This window comes from Triticum urartu, chromosome 7 (assembly GCF_003073215.2).
Source record: "Triticum urartu cultivar G1812 chromosome 7, Tu2.1, whole genome shotgun sequence".
In the NCBI taxonomy this organism is placed as follows: domain Eukaryota; kingdom Viridiplantae; phylum Streptophyta; class Magnoliopsida; order Poales; family Poaceae; genus Triticum; species Triticum urartu.
The window spans coordinates 15,950,164-15,958,967 of NC_053028.1; positions in this window are offsets into that span (position 1 = coordinate 15,950,164).

The following is an 8,804-nucleotide window of genomic DNA, read 5'->3' on the forward strand; positions in this document are numbered from 1 at the left end:
GATGTGACCTGTGAGTGTTAATTACAGGCGATGTGAACTAGATTATTGACTCTAGTGCAAGTGGGAGACTGTTGGAAATATGCCCTAGAGGCAATGATAAATTGGTTATTATTATATTTCCTTGTTCATGGTAATCGTTTATTATCCATGCTATAATTGTATTGATAGGAAACTCAGATACATGTGTGGATACATAGACAACACCATGTCCCTAGTAAGCCTCTAGTTGACTAGCTCATTGATCAATAGATGGTTACGGTTTCCTAACCATGGACATTGGATGTCGTTGATAACGGGATCACATCATTAGGAGAATGATGTGATGGACAAGACCCAATCCTAAGCATAGCACATAGATCGTGTAGTTCGTATGCTAAAGCTTTTCTAATGTCAAGTATCATTTCCTTAGACCATGAGATTGTGCAACTCCCGGATACTGTAGGAGTGCTTTGGGTGTATCAAACGTCACAACGTAACTGGGTGACTATAAAGGTGCATTACAGGTATCTCCGAAAGTGTCTGTTGGGTTGGCACGAATCGAGACTGGGATTTGTCACTCCGTGTAAGCGGAGAGGTATCTCTGGGCCCACTCGGTAGGACATCATCATATGCGCAATGTGACCAAAGAGTTGATCACGGGATGATGTGTTACGGAACGAGTAAAGAGACTTGCCGGTAACGAGATTGAACTAGGTATTGGATTCCGACGATCGAATCTCGGGCAAGTAACATACCGATAGACAAAGGGAATTGTATACGGGATTGATTAAGTCCTTGACATCGTGGTTCATCCGATGAGATCATCGTGGAACATGTGGGAGCCATCATGGGTATCCAGATCCCGCTGTTGGTTATTGACCGGAGAACGTCTCGGTCATGTCTGCATGTCTCCCGAACCCGTAGGGTCTACACACTTAAGGTTCGGTGACGCTAGGGTTGTAGAGATATTAGTATGCGGTAACCCGAATGTTGTTCGGAGTCCCGGATGAGATCCCGGACATCACGAGGAGTTCCGGAATGGTCCGGAGGTAAAGAATTATATATAGGAAGTGCTATTTCGGCCATCGGGACAAGTTTCGGGGTCACCGGTATTGTACCGGGACCACCGGAAGGGTCCCGGGGGGCCACATGGGCTGTAGGGGGTGTGCCTTGGCCTATATGGGCCAAGGGCACCAGCCCCGAGAGGCCCATGCGCCAAGAGAGAAAAAAAAGGGGAGAGTCCTAAAGGGGGAAGGCACCTCCGAGGTGCCTTGGGGAGGATGGACTCCTCCCCCCCTTGGCCGCACCCTTCCTTGGAGGAAGGGGCAAGGGCTGCGCCTCCCCCTCTCCCTTGGCCCTATATATAGTGGGGAAAAAGGAGGAGCAAACCAATCTAAGGCCTGGCGCCTCCTCTCCCTCCCGTGACACATCTTCTTCCTCCCGCAGCGCTTAGCGAAGCCCTGTTGGAATCCCGCTACTTCCACCATGCCGTCGTGCTGCTGGATCTCCATCAACCTCTCCCTCCTCCTTGCTGGATCAAGGCATGGGAGACGTCTCCGTTCCGTACGTGTGTTGAACGCGGAGGTGCTGTCCGTTCGGCACTAGGATCATCGGTGATTTGAATCACGACGAGTACGACTCCATCAACCCCGTTCTCTTGAACGCTTCCGCTTAGCGATCTACAAGGGTATGTAGATGCACTCTCCTTCCCCTCGTTGCTGGTTTCTCCATAGATAGATCTTGGTGATACGTAGGAAAATTTTGAATTTATGCTACGTTACCCAACATGACTTTCATTAGTCCTTTCCAGAAAGGCGAATCAGTCGGCCTGACTGCGACCTGGGACAATGTTTTAGTCTGGAGGTACTTATTGCGGAGGATCTGCGCCCACATGGCCTCAGTCCCGGAAGAAAGCTTCCACAACCACTTACTAAGAAGGCATCTGTTTTTAACTTCAAGATTTTCAATACCAAGGCCCCCTTGGTCTTTCGATCTACAGATGATGTCCCATTTAGCAAGCCGGTATTTTCTTTTAAGTTCATCACCCTGCCAAAAGAAACGCGATCGATAGAAGTCCAGTCGTTTCCTAACACCAACTGGGACCTCAAAGAACGATAAGAGAAACATAGGCTTACTCGTGAGCACCGAATTAATCAATATCAAACGGCCTCCGTATGACATGAGCTTACCCTTCCAACAGCTCAGGTTTTTTCTCAAATCGATCCTCGATGCACTTCCATTCTCTGTTTGTTAGCCTACGATGGTGAATCGGAATACCAAGGTAAGAGAAGGGTAAACTCCCCAACTCGCACCCAAACAATTGCCTATAAGAATCCTGGTCGTCTCTGGCTCTACCAAAGCAGAACAACTCGCTCTTATGAAAGTTAATCTTTAACCCGGTCAATTGTTCAAAAAGGCATAACACTAGCTTCATATTTTTCGTCTTGGCCAAATCATGCTCCATAAAGATGATTGTATCATCGGCGTATTGAAGGATGGATACACCTCCATCAACGAGATGAGGTACCAAACCACCCACTTGACCACCCACTCGGCCTTAGATGTCGCCTCTCTTTCCTGCTCAAGCAAACGAGGAAAAACAAAGCCAGTAAAAAACATGAACAGGGTGGGCAAACATCGCTTCTCTTACAAAAAAAAATTGGACTTTGTCAAAGATACCAGACACATTGGAATTTGGCAGCAACAGAATTTTGTTAGAATAATATGGCACGCCATGCACAAACACATGTGGAACATGGACATCTGAGAACACATTTTATTCATACGTAATTTGGGACGACTAAATCCAGCGAATAATAATGGTTTTCCTCCAGAGTTGATCAATCGTGACATGGAAGTAGTCGAGAGAATACTGCACTCGCGCACGCACGCACGTGGGGGCCGTCATTGCTGCGGAGGCCGGTGCAAGGGCGTGGGAGCACGGCGACGATGTGATGGGAGACAGGCGGACGAGAGGTGGTCACCGCGGGCGAAGCATGGATGACGACGAGTCAAGCAGGGTCCCGGGGCGCGGTATGGTCGAACGCGTGCGAGATGCAGCACAGATCTTCTGCCGCCACGATCTCTTGGCTTGGCACTCGCCAGCAGAGAAGGAAAGCAAACCGAAACCCAAAGTGGAAGCACAACCTCGAACCTACCTTCGCGGCTTCTCCAATGTGCAGAATATGCCTTCGAGTCTCAGTTTGCGTAATCGTTTTCCCAGCATCAGAAGACGTGCAAATCTTCATTGTATTACATGGTTCGAGTCAAAATTTGAAAACACATTTGCTCTATCATCTCTGACTAGACTACAGCTGTGCTATCCCAGGTAGTATGCTTAGTAAAGGAAGAACCTCCTAGTTCACACCATGTAACGTGATGTTACCGTATGACTGATCATTCTTGGAAGCCCTAACATGCTCATCCGCCAGCCCGCTAAAGGATCGTTCAGTCCAAAAACACCAAAATGGTAGGAGCATCAGTAGATAGCTCAGCAACATGTCGTGTTGTCCCTTTTCTGGCTCCCTTCGTCTATGTCTCGTCCAAGACCTTGTTTAACAAGGAGCCTTCACCCCTGGTCGACGACAAATATGCGACATTGATCTCTTCCATGAATTCAGTACCTCACCCTTGTGCCACCCAAAGAAGTCCTTTTATGGGTCGGCGTTTGTGAGGTTACCAACAGGCTTGAAAATGTGATATGCCTCATTGATCTCTTGCATGTCACCATACGGAAGAGTGGCGTGCGCCATCTAGACAAAGATTCTAGATTCACCCTTCCTGAAGCAACTCGATGGATGGTCCGCATAGAAACATTCTTCCTTTTCCCAGTGTCTCTTATTCCCCAATGCAGTTTTTATATTCTATTTATGTTCAACTCCTATCACTCAAGACTAACTCGTCTTTTTCCTCAGCTTTTTCAGTTTTGAACGTGATGCAAGAGTGTTCCAACTATTAGAAGTGGATGCTACTGTTTGAGTGATCATGGGTTGCTATATATATGCGTGAGAGCGCATGCGCACACACACACACACACCAGATGCCATGATGTTCATGGGTTGGAAGTTGTTGGCCTGTATAATTTTGCATTGATATTATTTAAAGGTCTATGACATGTTTCGTCATCATCCTTCTTTAAAATTCAAAATAATATTTTGCAGTAACCATGGTGTGAAGCCCAAGTAGAGATAGTACATCAAATGTGTTTTCGTGCCAATTTTAAGGTAATTGACATGCATGTTTTGACTGATTTTTTTTTCTTTGAGAGCTCATGTCTGGAATGTGGCATTGTGTTGCTTGTAAGCTGGAATTAATGTTCGGAGATCCTATCATCTTTTTTTTACATAAGACAATGTTTTTGATATGCAATACTACTAAAACTGGTTATTAATTTCATAATTTGATACTGTGATGCATAATTCTTTGCCATTCAAAGGTTGGACATAAACCATAATATCAAGCAAAACATTGACTGATATAATGGATGATACTTCTAATTCCAAAACACAATTTAAGAACAATTTAAAGGGCTGATTTTTGCAGACTGCTGATATTTAGGACATTGATTTATTTTCTTCCTAAAATTCAGTAGTTGTTTCTGTTCACTTTCCTCTCTCTTCATAGTTAAGCACCGAGTGCATTCACCGGCAAGGTGATGCTTCCTTGAACGAGTTGCCCCTTCCATATTTTCTATACCCAACCATGTAACCTAGAAGGAGGTTTCCATCCAAATAGTTTTTTTTTATTTTTGCTCTTTTCTATGATTTTTTGGCAGCATTTATTGGGTGCAATATTGGATGATTGTTTGTATTTTTTATAGCAGAAGTTGGAAGCTTAATTATGCATGAAAACAGACTGTACACGACTGCTACACAAAATAGCCGATTATGCTATTCTCCTAGCAGAACATGCATTAATTTTTTTAAAAAGGAGGATAACTTCTGGCCTCTGCATCAGGACGATGCATGCAGCCATATATTATTAATAGAGCAAAATTCAGTAGCTGAACACCATCGGCCTGGAAAAAAGAAAAAAATAAACCCTGAGGCCATACACGATAGTAACTCCCCAGATAACCGGTAACCCTATGATAAAAGACAGAACATAAACGATTAAAATACACAACTCCTAGGCTACGCCTTCAACAAGGAATCGCCGCACGTGCGCTGATGATGGCGAGTCCACCACAAGGTTGAACTTCGGATTCTCATCCCCAAAGCAAAGCTTCAATCCACCACCTTCAGCAAGGACACGGCGATGATGCAGGCGCCCTACAGCATAGCCCGATCACAGATCTTGTGTTTCCACCAGAGTGCATAAGTTTGTTGTTGAAGCTGTCTGTACCATCCGCCTTTATCCGCCCACCGATGCCTCGATAGCTGGATACCTTTGGAGGAGACAACGGAAGACAAAGACGCCACATATCGCCTGCCTCCCGCTACTGTCGCACCACCTTCGATCCAGCAACAACAAACTAAACTTGACACCTCCGCTAGAGCCGATGTGCATCACCTGCCGGTAGCAGGCATGACTTGACGTCTCCGTATAGGACGTCGTGCGTAGCATCCGCCAGTAGCACATCCACCGGTGGCTTCACCTGCCGACGACAGGCACCGCCTGACAACTCCGAGAGAGGCTCATGTGTCACCTGCCGAGCCGCATCGAACCCGGTCTGTTGATGGAAGGGACGACCGTACCGCCACCAGCCTCAGAAGGCCGTCATCATCTCGAGATCCGGACTCCGAGTCGCCAACGCGACCCCGGAATCTGTCGCCGTTGATGAAGAGGGGCCGCCACCCCGATTCCGGACGCTACAGGGAGCACCCATCGTCGCGCCAGCCGCAGTCGTCGCCCATACAATGGCAACCGCCGCCGCGATCCCGCATCAAGTGCCGTCGACACCGGAGGAAGCTCCATCTGCCATGCGCGTCCTGCGACGAGCCCGGACACAACATTTAGGAATTCCCACAAAGTCAAAAAAATCCAAATCTCTTTTGGAATCAATGTGATCATGTATTATAATCATATAAAAAGTTTGGCCAAGAAATGAATTCCATTGATTTCAGGGGAAAAAACAAAATTTATGATGACAATATAGCATGAATAGTACTTGTATATAGCGGTTTTTTGGCGAATCTTTGACCCAACATATGATGAAAGTAATTCTCTCACGAATCTATTTATAGAGTACAATACTTGATCTTGTTTGATTCTAAAAGGTTTTAGAAATTTTTGATTTTTTTAATTACTAAATTACTTCTGCATATAGGGTGCTCTGGCACCGAGACCGAGAGCACCGAAATTGGTAAAGCTACCTGGATGGCTGATGGCACACATTGACCTTGTCCCTGGGTACTTCGCTTAGCTATTCTCAGCTCCTCTTAGACCAGATCAGTGTTGGTGGGCGAGAAGAACAGAAGTTGGCTCAGCTTCTTCAGTATCGGAACAGGTGTTCAGTTCTGCAGCAAGCAGATAACAGGACAAACGGCTTGAATGTTACGATCTACAACATGGCATGCATTTCCCTGATCTCTGATCCATCCAATTTGAGTTAGTTCAAAATGAAAGAGCATGGACCCCAGGCCCACAAAACGTGAGAAGTTAGTTCAAAATGTACTACAGGCATCAAACAACCCAATGACAACACTCAAGGGCAGCTTGCACATGAAGCGTGTTTAAATGCGCGTTTACTTAGATTATCTATAACCGGAATTGCTTAATCTGGGTCCCTATACGCCCATGGACGCACCCGGACGCGCCGGGTAGGTCCTCGTTTGGCCCTCTCCACAACCACACTTCCCAAATCTCAATACCCAAATCCATGCAAATCCATGCACGCTGATCATACAACGCAAATTCATCATACATTCAATGATACAAAGATAGTGTAGCCCCGATAAATTCAATACATGCGAAAATAAAATTCAATAATTCATACTAGATAAACGATACATGAATGAATGAACAACTTCAGTCCTCATGGTCATTGATCCTCTTCTTCATGCGGAGCAACCACTTCTTCCCCATCTCATCCAAGAGGTTGATGTCCTGCAACACGATCCTCGACTCCTTCATCTCTCTCACAAGCCGCAACCTCTCTTTATCGAGGTCAAGACCATGCATTGTCATCATTTGCTCAAGCACCAATTTGGCAACCTTCTCTTGCCTCTTCAATTCCAGCCTCTCCTGCTCCAAGGCCAACCTCTACCAGTCAAAGTCCACCTTTCTCACTTTGCACATCAATGAACATCTTGTACCTCTCCTCTTCTTCACATTCTTCGCATAAAAAATGCCCATCCAAGTGGCGGATATTTTGCTTGCCGCACCTTCAAGCGCCACCCTTTTCTTCTCCCACTTATTTCCCATCAGTTGTGGTTTCTTTTAGGCATAGTTGGTTGTAATTCGGATGCATAATTTTCTTCTTCCCCTTCCTCGTCCACTCCAATTCATTGAGCCGAGCTCGACCCATCCTTTTTCTTCATGTTCTTCGTATCGTTCTCAATTTCCTTGAGAAAAATCTGCCACTTGGGTCCCCCATTCAATTTCATCCAACAATGAGGAAAGCTGAATGGCTTGTTCTCCACTTGATGGTACAAAGCCGCTGCCAAAGTTCCATGGGTTTGAACTTCGATGCTGCCTTGGTTCCAACCTACAACTTGAGATAACCAATAAATTTGCTAACGACCTCTTTGGATAGACGACCATATATGTTGAAGAGAGCTCGCAACGTGGTTAGTGCAAATTGGGTGCGGTCGCACATAGTGTTTTTGCTCATGATAAAATTTCCAAATTTTCTTCTAATATTTCTTGCTTTTTGCTCGGTTCCATAAATCGGATCCATGCTAGTGTTGCATCAACTTTCACACAACAAAACATCTTTAAATTGTGTGAATGCTGGACCCCTCGGCTTGTAAAATTTTGCAGTTATTATTATTATTATTATTATTATTATTATTATTATTATTATTATTATTATTATTATTATTATTATTATTAGTGTGTGATGTTTTCCCAACTTCGAACACCGAGGATTGGGTATCCTCCATAGTAAAACACAAAGACAATTGACCATGATTTATCATGTCATGCAATATTTATTCGTACAATATGCATCGCAATTTAACTACGGTCCAACTAATACGATCTGATGATCTGTACAACAAAAGAAACTATGGATAAAAATGTGGAAGGGTCAAAATTTATATCGAGTCTTGGTCGCGCATTCCGTCGAACATGAAGTGGGCATGACCGGCAACGGCATTGCTCGAGGACGCCCGACGTACTTCGAGCTCTGGCGAGTCCGCCATCATGTCCTCGTTGGGGACGGCCTGATTGAAGCTCAAATCCGGGATGCCCTTCCACTAGGAGGGTGTGATGGAGTCGGGCAACCACCAAACATTCATTGTCTCCGTGGCCATGACTGACGGATTGGAGAGCGTTGTGTCCATGTCCTCAGGAGCGGCCTTTGCCGCCACCAAGGCCGTGTCTGCAGCTGCCTTCGCCATCGCTATCTTTTCCTCTGCCTCACGCCCGCGCTGCCTTTGGCGGTGCTCCTTCAGCAAGGTTCTCCGCCTTGCAAGGATCCAAATCCAGCCGGGGACCCCGACTGATTTCATCGAGGCATCATCCGCGCACATGGAGGCAGACATGACCGTTGGCGACGACATCAACGAAGGCGGGTGAGGACGACTAGCAAGGAGGGGGTGGGCGGCTGCACGACGGCGGGAGAAATGGAGGAGGGAGACGGGAGGAGTTTTGCTGATGTGGAGAACTAGTCAATTTGATTCTGGTTTAGTATGGGTCCGCCTTGACAGAGCCGACATGAC